This window comes from Giraffa tippelskirchi, chromosome 1, assembly GCF_054371585.1.
Source record: "Giraffa tippelskirchi isolate mGirTip1 chromosome 1, T2T-mGirTip1v1.2.pri, whole genome shotgun sequence".
In the NCBI taxonomy this organism is placed as follows: Eukaryota; Metazoa; Chordata; class Mammalia; order Artiodactyla; family Giraffidae; genus Giraffa; species Giraffa tippelskirchi.
This window is the reverse complement of record NC_137275.1, coordinates 185,943,697-185,958,564: the sequence shown is the minus strand read 5'-3', so window position 1 is coordinate 185,958,564 and position 14,868 is coordinate 185,943,697. Positions and strand designations below refer to the sequence as shown.

General features: G+C 45.6%; 1 long non-coding RNA gene across 1 annotated transcript; it reads left to right on the top strand.

Annotated features, from left to right (window-relative positions):
- The first annotated feature begins 5,162 nt into the window (after nucleotides 1-5,162).
- Nucleotides 5,163-12,872, top strand: LOC145538645 (uncharacterized). Its single transcript, XR_014077121.1, has 3 exons — nucleotides 5,163-5,281; nucleotides 6,914-7,099; nucleotides 10,190-12,872. It is a non-coding gene; the product is annotated as an uncharacterized LOC145538645 (long non-coding RNA).
- Nucleotides 12,873-14,868: the final 1,996 nt, after the last annotated feature.

The following is a 14,868-nucleotide window of genomic DNA, read 5'->3' as shown; positions in this document are numbered from 1 at the left end:
GATCCCTTGGAGAAGGAAATGGCAATCCACTCCAGTATTCTTGCCAGAAGCAAGTGAGGTCCGAGGGAGTCATAAGTCAGGACTGCGGACAGAGGAGGGAACCAGGGAATCCTGCCAGACTCCAGAGTTGTTTTCCTTGAGCCAGCTGGGTGAGGTGCATGTCTGATGCTTAGCTGCTTAAAGTCCAAGAACTGCTATTGGGCAGACTAGTGGGGGCGGGTAAAAGGGACACAGCTGTGTGGAGGTCCTAGACCATACTCAGCTCTTGGCAAAGAACATGATGCTTTTGATGACTTGGTCTTTGTTCGATGTTCCCATCTCATTTTTCTTCTTCCTTCATTTCCTTCCTCTTTCAATTCCTTGAATGCTGACCTTCCAGCTTGGGGCTTCCTATTGCTTTAACGGCTTTGCACTTTTGGGCTTTCATTTACTCTCCTCAACTCTCTCCCACTATCTCTGCTTGATTTTTACACAGCCTGGGCTTCCCTGGTGGCTCGGATGGTAAAGAATCTGCCTGCAATGCAGGAGACCTGGATTTGATCCATGGGTAGGGAAGATCCTCTGGAAAAGGAAATGGCAACCCCCTCCAGTTTTCTTGCCTGGAGAATCCCATGGACAGAGGGACCTGGTGGGTACAGTCCATGGGGTCACAAAGGGTGACTGTTTAGTCTAAAGTCTAAACATGTTAGATTCAGCGCAGGTGCCACTGCTTCCAGGAAGTCCTCCATGATCACTTAACATCCAGCATCTCTCTCCTTTATAGCACTTTGCTCATTAGCTTCAAATGATCTTGTTATCTGTGTGTCTGCTACACTGGATGTCTACCTCCTCATGGGCAGTGACTCCTGCCCTCTCTGTTTCGTCCCTGGTGCACAATGGTGACACAGAGCAGGTCCTCACATGGTTTTGGCTGGGAATTGTAGAGGCACTTACTTGCATTCAAGGTAGGATGTGGATTGGCAGATGGGCATGGGAGTGGGCAGTAACTCGGTAATGCCGTGATGGAGTGTGTGGGAGAGCCTGAGAGGGGGCCTGGCTGAGGGCTTGAACTGGGAAAGCTGGGCATGGTGACAGCTCGGTGGGTGCCGGCCACTTCAGAGGAGGCAGCAGGTATGTGTATGTGTCTCTGTGTGTGTGCATGCACACATGCATGTGGCAGTAGAGGAGAGCAATTATGAACATCAAATCAAGCTAATTTACATGGATAAGCGCAGGCAGTGAGACTTGGCTTGCAGGTCTGATTTATTTAGGGCAGGAGGGGATCAGCAGGGGCTCCTCTCAGGTGAGTGAGTGGCAGGCTGGCCATTCTTATAAATAATCCTGCTGTCAGTCCCAGTTAAAGCCTGGGTACTCCATTTAGTGCCGCAGGAGGAAGCATCAGAGTGATTTCAGAACCATTTTCTGACCTTTTGCCTTTTTCTCTTTCTGGAACACTGGAGAACTAATCTTTTCCAAGTAAGCTTGATTGCTTTAAATTTCTAATTATCAAGAGGAAATACATTCAGTATAGAACATTTGAAAAATACAGAACAATATAAAGATAAAAATTAAATAACCCCAATCCTACCATTCAGATGACCATAAAGAACATTTTAAAGAATTCCTTTCAGTCTTTTTTTCCTATGTAAAAATACATTTTTAAAAAACAAAACTCCATACTTATTACATTTCTGGTCTGTGTTCTGATATTTAAAAATTTAAGATTATATTTTGAGGCTTTTCCGATGCCATTGATCTTGAATGGTTGTAATCACCTACTTTGTGCACACACTATACACGCTATAGCTTTTTTAAAAACCAGTGTCTAGCGGTCTTGCGGATTATTTTCAGTTTTTGGTTCTTGTAATACTGCCATAAACACTGTTCGTAAGTCTTTGCCTATATCTCTGATTATTTAGGACACATTCCTAGAAGTAAGATTCCTGCTATTAATACATACTGTCAAGTTCTTTCCAGAACATTTGTGTGTGTGTTTTGCTTTATTTTGTGTTTTAATCAATTTATACTCCCTATCAGCACTAATTGAGCATGATCAATTTATGGCACTAGATATTACTATTAAAAACATTTCATGGCCATTTGTATTTTTGTGGAAAAATCTAAATCCTTTGCCTATTTTTAACTGATGTGTTTTTATTTTTAAATATGCTGCTGCTGCTGCAAAGTCGCGTCAGTCGTGTCCGACTCTGTGCGACCCCATAGATGGCAGCCCACCAGGCTCCTCTGTCCCTGGGATTCTCCAGGCAAGAACACCAGAGTGGGTTGCCATTTCCTTCTCCAATGCATGAAAGTGAAAAGTGAAAGTGAATATGAGTGCTCTATATAATGTAGAAAGGATTGCTTAATTATTAATATATCCTTATTTTATTTCAGTATATCATTTGCCTGTTTGTTTATTACAGGGATTTTGACATGCACAAGCTTTAATTTTGTGCATAGAATATTTTCTCAATCCTATTTATGCTTAGACAGTCTTTTCTACCCTAAGATAAATTAAATTTTTACTTCTGTTTTCTATTTATTTATGATTTCACTATGATTTATGAGTTACACAATCCATCCATCTGGAATTAATTTTGATGATAAATTTTTTTAAAAAATTAAATAAATTAACCAAATGTTAATGCTAACCTTTGCCAACAGATTAGTGGTGATGTCTAATATTTAAAATAATTCATATATGTGTGTATATTTACTTACACTTGAACTTTCTGTAAACAATGTGTTGATCCTTATATCAGTTCCATGCCATTTGATCCCTCTTTTAATACTTGCCACTGGGAGTTCCTCTTTTTCTAATGTTCTTGGAAAATTATTGCATGTTGATTTTTCCAGATGACCACTGGAAACACTTAGTTAAACTTAAAGGAATAAATCCCCTTGCAATTTTAATTATAGTTGCACTAAGTTTATAAATTAACACAAATATCTTTTACAATATTCTGTTTTCCCATTCATTGATCTTCTATCCCTATTCAAGTTTTATTCCAACAGAGTATTGCTTTGTTTGTACAGGATTAAGGTGGCCTTCCTGGCACCCGGGGAAGATGGAAGCAAGGCACAGAGGTGAAAGAGAGGAGAGAGACGCTGGATGCAGCTTGTCCCCTCACCTTTGACCCCATCCCCTCTACTGGGGGTCCCACATGGGGTCCCTTTATTGAGGCACACTGCCCAGAGGCCCGGGGTTGCTCACACAGGATACCTGAAGCAGGTCACCTCCATTTCTAGATCTTTTCATGCTGTTCGTGTCTTACTCCTGCTGTCTTAATTTCTGATTATTTATCTGACTTTGGATTTATAGTTTTGCATAGCTCTGGGAAGATGGGTGATAAGAAGATATTTGATTTGCTTTGATGCAGGAGGACAGTATTGTACATGTGAGGCTACACACCTTGAAGCTGGCAAAATGCAGCATCCAACTGCCAAATACGGTGCCGAAGTATGATTTCCTGGCTCTTGGGAGGCAGGGGGACACGGAGCTCCATGGATACTCAAATCCCATAGTCAGCCCTCCAGTATCTACAGATTCAACCAGCCTCGGAGTGTAAACATAGTGATACGTGATCTGCTGTTGGTTGAACCTGCGGATGCGGAAGCACCCTTGGACAGGGAAGCGCCGGCGGCTGCGAAACCTAGGACAGACAATATATTTATTGGAAAAAAAAAATTGGTGTGTAATTGGACCTGTGAAGTTCAAACTTGTGTTGTGCAAGAATAAATTATATTTCCTTTCTTATAATTTAACCCTCTGGTTTAGGTGTGAATTTCTTTTGTGGAGAGAGATACTTTATTCATACCTTCTGTCCACCCATCTTAACTCTTAGGTGTTCCTGGCTTGTGGTTGACAGCCTTCCTCTGCTCCTCAGACACTCCTTTCCTCTTCTCGCTCTTCTCTTGCCTCCTGTTCCCCACACCTGAGGGTCACCCCTCCCCTTCTCCTCTTTCTGGAAGAGTTGGGCTCCATGTCAAAGTCATACAGAATTGTCTAATTATAACAGATTAATCCATTAGGATTTATTCCTTTCTATTTACTGGCTGGAACTATCCATTTCACAGCTGTGGCTCCCACATCTAACCAGCTAGCAGGCAATTTAAATATAGAAAGCAATTTAACCTAGTTGGATACCAGGCATCTCGCTTAATGTAGTGCATAAATTTTGGAGCTCTTTGCTCTCAGCCCTCAAAAGGGCAGCCAACAGTTTCATGTCCTGGAAAGATTTGGCTTTTCAGGGAATTTACACCCTGAGAAGGGTTCCTGGGTATTGGATTAAAAATAAAGGAGCCTTCAAATGAGGTCAGGGGTTGTTTTCAGGTCAGTTCAGATTTCTCTTTCTTCCTCTTTTGGGGACAATCATCTTATGCTTAACTGAGCTTTCTGGGAGTCTGACATCAATATTGGAGGGTACTTTATTTTCTTCTCTCTTTAACTTGGCCTTATTGCCAGTTTGAGTTAAGTGTTCTTTCTGTGTGGATAGTCGGGGTCACCCTGCTTGCTAAGAGCTTGCAGTCTGGATGACACCATGTCTTAATCCTCTTGATACACCCATCCCCTGGCCCAGCCTGTAGTAGCCTCTCATCAGAGGAGCATCATGGCTGGAAAAAGAGATGGGGGAGGGTCACATGACCTGACAAACCCAACTGTAAAGCCCTAAACTGAAAGAAACAGTGATCAGGACACATGGACTCCCACAATATGTGAACACACGGCACCTGTCTTATAGGGAGGAGATGGTGAGCAGACAGAGATGTTTTGCAAAGAAAAGAGAGGATGGGGAGGCACATGGTCAATGTCCTCAAGTGCCGGAAGAACTGCCAAGACAATGTGGGGTTGGATTTTTCCTTTTCTTTTCCACATGACCCCAGAGGGCAGAGATATTAGGCTAAGGGATGGAAGTTATAGGAAGAAAGAGTTGGATTTAGCTTATTTATAGGAAGAACTTTGCAATGATCAAAGCTTTTCTTTTTAAGGAACCCTGAACTTAATACACTTCCCACACTTCTCTGTTCTTAAGCAGAGGCCTGAGAGCCATGGGAAGGGAGGTTGTAGCGGGTTTTAGAACCAGTCAGGACTGGAGACCTTGAGGATGCTGTCTACCTGAGCCATTCTGCGACCTGAGCCATTCTGTTTACCTGTTGTCATGGCTACCTTTGCATCTGTCTTCAGAATTCGTGGACCTGAAATGCAGGCTGTTTTCTACCCTCCTCCTGGCAGATGGGAAGAGAAGACCAGAGCTCTTGGAGGGCTGGGAGCTTTCTTAGTTTGTAGTCCTAAGCTGAGAGAGTAAGTGTAAGTTCCCTCAGGTTCCCCATTGGCTTGAGTTTAGTGCCCCTTATGGCACCATGGCGATGGTGACGGTAGGCATGACCTGGGCATCGATTTCTTAGTGCTATCATAACCAAGTACTAAAACCTGATTGGCTTAACCCAACAGAAATTAGCCTCACAGTTTTGGAGTCTGGGAGGCTGAGAACGAGGTGTTGGTAGGGCCATGCTCCCTCTGAAGGCCCTGGGGAGGGACTCGTTCCAAGCTTCCATTCTTTCCCAGCTGCAGGCCATTTCTGACCCTGTGGCAGCATAACTCTGACCTTCACAGGGCGTTTTCTCCGTGTGAGTGTCTTTGTCCAATTTTTTGCCTTTTTAAAGGACACTGGTAATATTGGATTACTCCAGTATGACTTCATCTTAAGTCTATATGGAAAGACTTTATTCCCCAATAAGATCACATTCTGAGATACTGGGAGTTTAGAACTTCAGCTTATGGATTTTGAGAGGATACTATTCAATCTATAGCAGGGTGAGAGGGGGTGAACTATGGAACAGTTTGTCTGATTGCAGGATCCAGGGGAGCTTGGGATGTTTTTTAATGGATGTGAAATAACTCCAGAGGGGACCAGTATGAACCACTCTGTAAATCGATTATTTGCTCTAGATAAAGCCCCAAATGGGTGTTTCCTCTTTTTCGAACTTTTAACAGTACTTAGAGGGCACATCACAGTTTAGCCCTTAATTATGTCCTCATTCTATTCTTTGGTTCATGTAAAGAAACTGTTATTGAACACCTTCTATATATACGAAGCATATGACACCTCAATTAACTATTAATTGATATCTCAATTAATATACAATATCTCAACTAACTATGGCTCTGGGAAATAGATATTATTCATTTCATTTTACGGGTAAGGAAACAGATGCTCCAAATTCAGTGAACTGTACTCTCATGACATGAGCATTTTTCTGTTTTGTATTTTATCACAATACAAAGTTAAAATTCATAAAGACATGAAACACCCTCCCCTCACCCCACCAAAAAAGAAATAGATGCTTGGAGGATGTTTTTTAACTCACTCAAGGCCATACAACTAACTGCTGCTGCTACTGCTAAGTCGCATAAGTCGTGTCCGACTCTGTGCTACCCCATAGATGGCAGCCCACCAGGTTTCCCTGTCCCTGGGATTCTCCTGGCAAGAATACATGAGTGGGTTGCCATTTCCTTCTCCAGTGCATGAAAGTGAAAAGTGAAAAGTGAAAGTGAAGTCACTCAGTCGTGTCCGACTCTTTGCAACCCCATGGACTGCAGCCTACCAGGCTCCTCCATCCATGGGATTTCCCAGGCAAGAGTACTGGAGTGGGGTGCCATTGCCTTCTCCGATACAACTAACTAGTAGGTGACAAAACTGGAATTTGATCTCGTGCCTATTTGGTTCTGTGATAACACATAACTTTCACACTCCTCTATAAGCTCCTCAGATGAATAGACTTCTCTTATACTCTTTGTTTTCAGTTTCTTTTTAAAATTTATTTATTTATTTTAGTTGGCAGATAATTACTTTACAACATTGTGACATTTTTGCCATATGTCCATATGAGTTGGCCATTGGCAGACTTCTCTTATGTTCTTCTCACTCCTCAGATGGATTGGGATTCATTGCAAGCATCCCCTTACATTTCTTTGTGGTGAAATGCTAAGGTTTTGCTAGAAGATCCGTGCTGCTGCTGCTGCTAAGTCACTTCAGTCGTGTCCGACTCTGTGCGACCCCATAGACGACAGCCCATCAGGCTCCCCCGTCCCTGGGATTCTCCAGGCAAGAACACTGGAGTGGGTTGCCATTTCCTTCTTCAATACATGAAAGTGAAAAGTGAAAGTGAAGTCGCTCGGTCGTGTCCAACTCTTAGAAGATCCCTAGGCCCTCTTTTATTTTAAACACTTCATGATGAATAATCCCCTTTTTGATTGATGCATTGGTTGACTTTGAGTCAGGAGTTCTGAGATTATTCACAGAGTTGGTACGTGATATGGGAATAGTACAGAAGTGGGAATTGGTCAGTGCTGGGAAGCCTGCCTTGTGGGTAACAGTGGGTAGCCCTGGTCCTCTGTTCTGAGGTTGGAAGCTCTGTGTCTTCATTTCTCCAGGGGGCATCAGGCCCAGGCAAATTGATTTCCACTCGCTCAACTCACAAAATTCTTACTGATAAGCCAGAGTGCTGATTTATTAATATACAATGAGACACACTTGCATAGAGGACTGAATGGTTGTGGCAGCTGGACAGCACATGTGCTTCTTGCCCCTTAGGAAGCAATCCAAGACTGAAAGTGAGTAAGCAAGGAACGAGACCAACAGGATAGAGGCCATGGTGAGAGTTTACCATCAAGCTGCGGTAACCAGACCCCATCCTTTTCTCTAAGCTCTGCCTACCAAGCAACCAGTGTATTCAGGTCAGTCGGTCAGGATGCATTTGTTGGGGGTGCTCAAACTCTTGCTTTCACTCTCAAACCAGAGGGAATGCTCCCCAGTGGTATTCGTTACAATCTGCCCTTCCGTGTAGCAGATTTCATGCCGTGGAGGACATGGTGTGGAGGTCACCTTAGGCTGTCTGCCTCAGATGACTGATATTTATTAAGCCCTGATCATGAGCTGGGGGTGGGCTATGTGTTGCTGGGGGGCGAGAGGGACCAAGTCCTCTAGGACTATATGAATAGATATTCATATAATATGGTGAATAACAAGGGAGCATAGGCACTGGATTTGATTGGAGCACGTGGAGGGGCTGGGGCTTCAGGAAGCCCTGCCAGAAGAGATGGAGGAATAGGCTGGGAGTTTGGGATTGACATGTACTCACTGCTATATTTAAAATAGATAACCAACCAGGACCTACTGTATAGCACAGGGAACTCTGCTCAATACTCCGTAACAACTTAAATGGGAAAAGAATCTGAAAAAGAATATATATATATACATATATAGTATATATAACACATTCACTTTGCTGTACACCTGAAATGAAGCAACATTGTTAATAAACTGTGCATGCGTGTGCTCAGTACTCAGTCATGTCCGACTTCTTTGTGATTCCACGGACTGTAGCCTGCCTGGCTCCTCTGTCCATGGGATTCTTCAGGCAAGAATACTGGAGTGGGTTGCCATTTCCTCCTCCAGGGGATCTTCCCTACCCAGGGAATGAATCCGCGTCTCTTGTGTCTCCTGCATTGGCAGGCTGATTCTTTTTCACTAGGCCACCCTACCCCAATGTAAAATGAAAATTACAAAAATAAAGTAATGCACACCTAAAAAAAAGATGTGATGTTGGAGTTGGATCTCCAAGAGTGAGTAAGAGTTTGCCAGGACCAAATCAAAGATACAAAACAAAGAAACAAAAAACTACCTGGCATGGGGAATTGTATAACAGAAGCATGGATCAGGTCAAGGTATGTGTGAAAAGTGAGAGTGAGAGTCGTTCAGTCCTGTCTGACTCTTTGTGATCCCATGGACTGTAGCCCACCAGGTTCCTCTGTCTATGGGATTCTCCAGGCAAGAATACTGGAGTGGGTGCCATTCCCTTTTCCAGGGGATCTTCATAACCAGGGATCAAATCCAGGTCTTCTGCATTGCAGGCAGATTCTAAGTCTGAGCCCCCAGGGAAGCGTATGTGTGTGTAAAAGTGGATTGGAATTAGGGTTCAAAATGCTGGGAGATGAGATGAAGTAGCTAACAAATCGTGAAGCCCTGTTTGCACTAACTAAGGGATGAAGACTTCATCAGCCGTGCAGACGAAAGAATCACTACCATGTATCCCGCAGAGGAGGGCCCTGGTCAGACTGGGGTTCTTTGGGGAGCTGGCTGTGTGGAGGTGTTGGCTGGAACTCCTGGAGTTTCCCTGCTCTCCTCTGCATGTGTTCCAGAGGGGGGAAGGGACTGCTTCTTGGCCTCGAGGACACGGCTCTGCCTGCCTCCCAGTAACTGTAGGCAGTGCCAGAGGGAAGCGTTTCCAAACCCAGCCATGGAGTTTTCATGTTCACCTAAAAATTTTTCTTTGGCCATGCTCTGTGGTTTATGGGATCTTAGTTCCCTCACCAGGGATTGAGCCCAGGCCCTCACCAGTGAAAGTTCAGAATCCTAACTGCTGGACCACCAGGTAATTCCCTCAAATTTACTTTCTTTTGGAGTATTAGAGTTCTCTGCTCTTGAGCACATTGTAGGCTGTTGAGAGCTGCTACAGGTCAGAAAAACAGTGTGTGTGTTTGTGTTCCTGAGTGCACACACATGACTGATCACAACTGTGAGCTTAGCATTAACCAATCAATATCTGGGTTATTCTCTCCTCTCTGTTCACTTATCATCTATTCCAGCCCTGATGACATTGTATTTATAACTTTCTTCTGTCTCCTCTACTTGACAGTGGGCAGACACTGTCTTCATCATTTCACAGGTAAGCCCTGATTCTAGTAGGTTGTGGAACAACTGAGTTAATGGAAGAGCAGGTGTGTGTGCTTCTGTGCGTAGGCCTGGCCTGGAGCCGGCAGGCAGAGTGGAAGGCCCCCGAGGCTGCACCAGGCAGTATGCCAAGGTCATTCACTGATCTTAAGTCGGGGGTAAGGCCTTGGATTAGTGTATTAACTGTTTGAGAAGGAGGCTATGCTTTGAAAACTTGTGGCTCCTACAGGAAAGTAATGGGTCAAGAGGGCCCAAGGTGGACCCTTAGTTGTCACCATTGGCTGGGCCTCGGGGCGTGATTACTGGGCTCCCTGATTGCTGGACATCACAGATGTTGGAGATAGGATGGTCGGATGGGCTTCTCTGGGTCCACGTTTTCCCATGGGAGCCTGTCCTTCCAAGGACAGAGCATGCGCTCATGTGACAGGCACTGGCAGGTCAATCCAGAAAGACTGCTGAAGCAGAAACAGACTCAGGGACTTAGAGAGCAAGCTTATGATTGTTGGGGGGAAGGATGGGGGAAGGGATAGTTAGAGAGTTTGGGATGGACATGTACACACTGCTATGATTAAAATGGATAACCAACAAGGACCTACTGTGTAGCATAGATAACTCTGCTCAATGTCATGTGGCTCCCTGAATGGGAGAGGAGTTTGGGGAAGAATGGATACATGTATATGTATCCATTTCAGTCCACCTGAAACTATCACATTGTTAATCAGTTATACTCCAATACCAAATAAAAAGCTTTTTTAAAAAGCACCCTAAAAAACCCCCAAAAGATTGCTGAAACCGTGTAGAAAAAAAAAGAAAGAAAAAAAGAAAGGAAAATAAAATGATATATATGCATCTTAGGCATTTTAATTTGAAGTATATAAATGTGCACTTATTTGCCCGTCCTTCGATGAAGGGTCAAAGGCCAGTCTTCGAATATGGGTCTGCTAACTGGAGTTCCCCTTCATCTTTCTTGCATTAACCACATCTATGATACATCACCTAAGAAGTCTAATTTGGGTTTTTAAAAAAATGGAGCAAAAACTCTAAGCCCCATGCAAAACAACATGAGTGCAGAATTTTAGATTTTTGTGATTATTCTTCCTACCACTTCCTAGTCTGTTCCCCAACCCCAGTCCCTGTTAGGAGTCTCACTGTATCTTATTTAACAATACTTGCAGTGCTATGTCTCATCAAGTCCCCCCAAAAGTGTTCAATGTGCTCTACGTAGAATCACCAATGTCCTTTTTATACTTACAGTTTATTACTTGGCATAATCTTTAATTTAGTTGCATTGTCAATAGTAGTAAGTACAATTGGCAGTAGGTTCTAAATCAAGAGACGCTGGGAGAGGGGGCCCAAGTATCCCCAGGAGCAGCCCAGTGTTCATTCACTGGTGCTCAGTAGGCTGTGGGTCCCCATTGGCAGAGGGGGTCTGTGGCAAAGTCTTTCCGCTCCCAGATCCCCAAACCCTCCTATGTGACCCCCCCCTCCCATCTCTCCCTTTCTCTCTTTGGCTACCTGAACAATCAGGATCCCACATTGAAGATGGAGGCCCCTGTGTCAGCCTGAGTTCCTAAATGACTGGGCAGTGCAGAGTTCCCATCCAACCTGCCAACTGGACTTTAAGAGAAAAAGAGTGAAGCCCCTAAGATGCTTGGGTCTCTCTGTTATAGCAGCTAGCACTGTCTCAACTCAAACGCATACTGGGGTGCTGTTTGAACTTGCTGAAAAGAGACCACCTGAAAACACCTTTTTAATGTTCTCCAGGGCTTGCACGTTTTGGGTGTAGTAGTATCTGTTGCTGATGTGGCTGTTATCAGACACCATATCCCTAGTCTGTGGAAGCTGAAATGGCCAATCCAACTATCTTTGCCACAACAGGGTGCAGTGAAAAAAGATGCTAGGCGAATGGGAAGAGCCCAGCTCAAATTCCAGCCTTGCTATTTTCCAGCTATATTACCTTAAACAAATGAATTCCTCTGCTTCATGGTTCCTTGTGTGTGTGTGTGTTAGTCACTCAGTTGTGTCTGACTCTTTGTGAACCCATGGACTGTAGCCTGCCAGGATCCTCTGACCATGGGACTTCCCAGGGAAGGATACCGGAGTGGGTTGCCAGTTCTTTCTCCAGGGATCTTCCTGACCCAGGGATTGAACCTAGGTTTCTTACAAATTAATTTCTCTGCTTTGTGGTTCCTTAGATAAGGCTTAATAATAAATTCCTGAAGAGGTATAATAATACATACCTTGGAGGGTTGTTGCGAGGATTAAATGAAAAGTGACCAAGTTTGGTATGTAGTGGGGGATCCAGGAAGGGCATTTTGTAAATCATTCACTCATTTGATAAAGTTTTAATGAAAACCTATGCTGTGCCCCAAACTCTTTGAGAAACAGAAGATGCAGGAGATGTCTCTACACTTAGGGCATGGCCTCTAACAGGGAAATGTTAGAGGCCGACAGACCGGAAGTGGCCTGGGACGTGTGCTGGGGCAGCGGGCTGTACTCAGAGCAACTGTGAGAAATCTGCCTTTTGGCCAGAGGGAGGCTTCCTGCGGAGGGTGCTAAGGAGGACTAGCGGGAGGGCCTCCAAAGGAGAGGAAACCAGGTGACTACTCAGCATGGGGCACCTCTGGACTTCTGGGCCCCTTTGCTGCCTGTTGCTGGGGACACTAGAGTGACGAAGACCCTGGAAGAGAGTGGTGGTACCAGAAGGCCGCACTGAAAGCTGTGCACTTGAAGGGGTCCCGTATGACCAGCCAGGAGCAGGTCATGGTGGCAGGTGCCGTGACAGTGCCTGCCACCCAACCGGGGCCAGGGAGAGCACATGCCATGAGGGAATGGGGAAGAGCTTCATTCTGGAGACCGTGCAGTGATTTAACTGTATTCACCAGGCAGCCGGCTCTTTTATCGCCAAGATATGGAGCACGGCCCCAGGTCTCTGGCCTTAGCGGTACGTGTGTGCTAAGTCATTTCAGCCGTGTCCGACTCTTTGTGACCCTATGGACTGTAGCCCTCCAGGCTCTTCTATCCATGTGATTCTCCAGGTGAGAATACTAGAGTGGGTTGTCATGCCCTCCTCCAGGGGATCTTCCAAATCCAGGGATTGAACCTGTGTCTCTTACATCTTCTGCATTGGCAGTCGGGTTCTTTACCACTAGAGCCACCTGGGAAGCCCTAGCGTTGGTGGAGGCATCAAGAAAGATGCTGGTGACAGAAAGGGATGCTCATGTATCAGCAGGTCTCCAGTTCTGCTGCCACTTCCAACAGGATTCTTTACGAGACAGCCTCCACACCTGAGCAGCTGGTATTTTCAGCCAGGAGGCCAGAACAGCTTCTCCGTGGACCTACTGTGAGCAGAGTGTTATCCCTGTATGAGAGCCACTGCAACCCACTACCAAGAGGCTCCCTGTTAGTGACTTAGGCCAGCAGTGCCCCTCTCCTTCAGGCTCTCCACACATCCCCTTTGTGTTCAGTGTTTTCCAGGTTAATTACTCCTATTATTATCCTCACTGTAGTCTATAATTAGGCACACCATGCAATTATATCATCCATTCTGTATTACTGATGTACGACCTGCCAGCCAAAGACGATGATTAATTATTACCCCATTGGATTGTATTGCACACACACACACACTTATGGTCTAGATGCCAGTGTGGCTAGCTAATGTCTCGGGCTCTCTCTGGGGTCTGGGCCAGGTGCATTGTTGGAGGGCCAACCCGTGCATGTGAGTGGGCCAGCCTGCTGAGGGCAGGTCTCCTTGGATGAGATCAGAAGTGGGAACATCTTCAGCCAAACTGGGGAGGGAATATGGCCCCCAGCCTTCCCATCCAGGCCTTTTGCCCCTGGGCAGCCCTTGCTTCCCTCAGAAATCTGGCCACACTCTCCCCCAACTCTGAAGGCCCTCAGCACCTGTGCTTCAACTGGTAGGAACATAAAGGATGCTGTTACCTTCTTTTGAGGTATCTGCTCTGTGGTCAGCTGTTGCATGCTGTCTCATTTGATTGCCAACAATCCTACAAGGAAGATCTTATGATTCCCATTTTACAGATGAGGAAGTTGAGGCTCAGAGACATGTACTAACCTGCTAGGGTACTGTGGAGATGAGATTTGCACCCTAGTTTGCTTTACTTTGATGTTTACACCTTCTCATGGGCTTCCCATGTGGCTTTAGTGGTAAAGAACTCGCCTGCCAGTGCAGGAGATGTAAGAGATGCAGGTTCGATCCCTGGATTGGGAAGATCTCCTGGAGGAGAAAATGACAATCCACTCCAGTATTCTTGCCTGAAAAATCCCATGGACAGAGGAGCCTGGCGGGCTACAGTCCATGGAGTCGCAAAGAGTCAGATACGACTGAGCAACTTAGTATGCACACACGCATTACACCTTCTCAGCATAAAGGAACCTGGTTTTATCAGGAATACAGTGAGGTGAGCGTTTGAACAAAACCTGAGGCTGAAGGAAAGAGTTAAGGGAGGATTGTGTGCATTAGGTGCCCAGGAGTGGCGACACAAAGGCACACAGGCAGCAGGGCCTCTGGGACCCCTGGAGCCACAGAGAGTGAGTGAGTGGCTGCAGCTCTTAGGGAAGGTGGGTTGGCTGTCTCCTGGCATGTGTATGGCTGTTCCCACCCTGCCCATCCAGGCAGCTGAGTGGGAGGCGCCAGATGCCATGAGACAGACCCAGTAGCTGGCTCACCACTGTGTCTCTTAGATGTTATGGGGCTTCTGTGGGGGAGACGGTGACAGGCTCTGGCCCCACCACCCAGACTGTGTGTGTCCTCCAGTACACGTGGTGTCTCAGAGTGGATGGGGTGGGGGTGACCTGTTACTGGGGACTTCTGGCTTTTGAAGGGTCCATGGGGAAGGCAGGACCCATTGCTTACATCTCCCCATATCTTGCTCTGCATGTCCCCTTTGCCTCTTCCATACGAATCTGGGTAAAATCAAGGTAAAATGGTAATAACAGCTTCCCTGGTGGCTCAGACAATAAAGAATCTGCCTGCAATGCAGGAGACCTGGGTTTGATTCCTGGGTGGGGAAGATTCCCTGAAAGAAGAAATGGCAACCCACTCCAGTATTCTTGCCTGGAAAATTCCATGGACAGAGGAGCTTGGCCGGTGACAGTCCATGGGGTCGCACAGAGTTGGACACAACTGAAG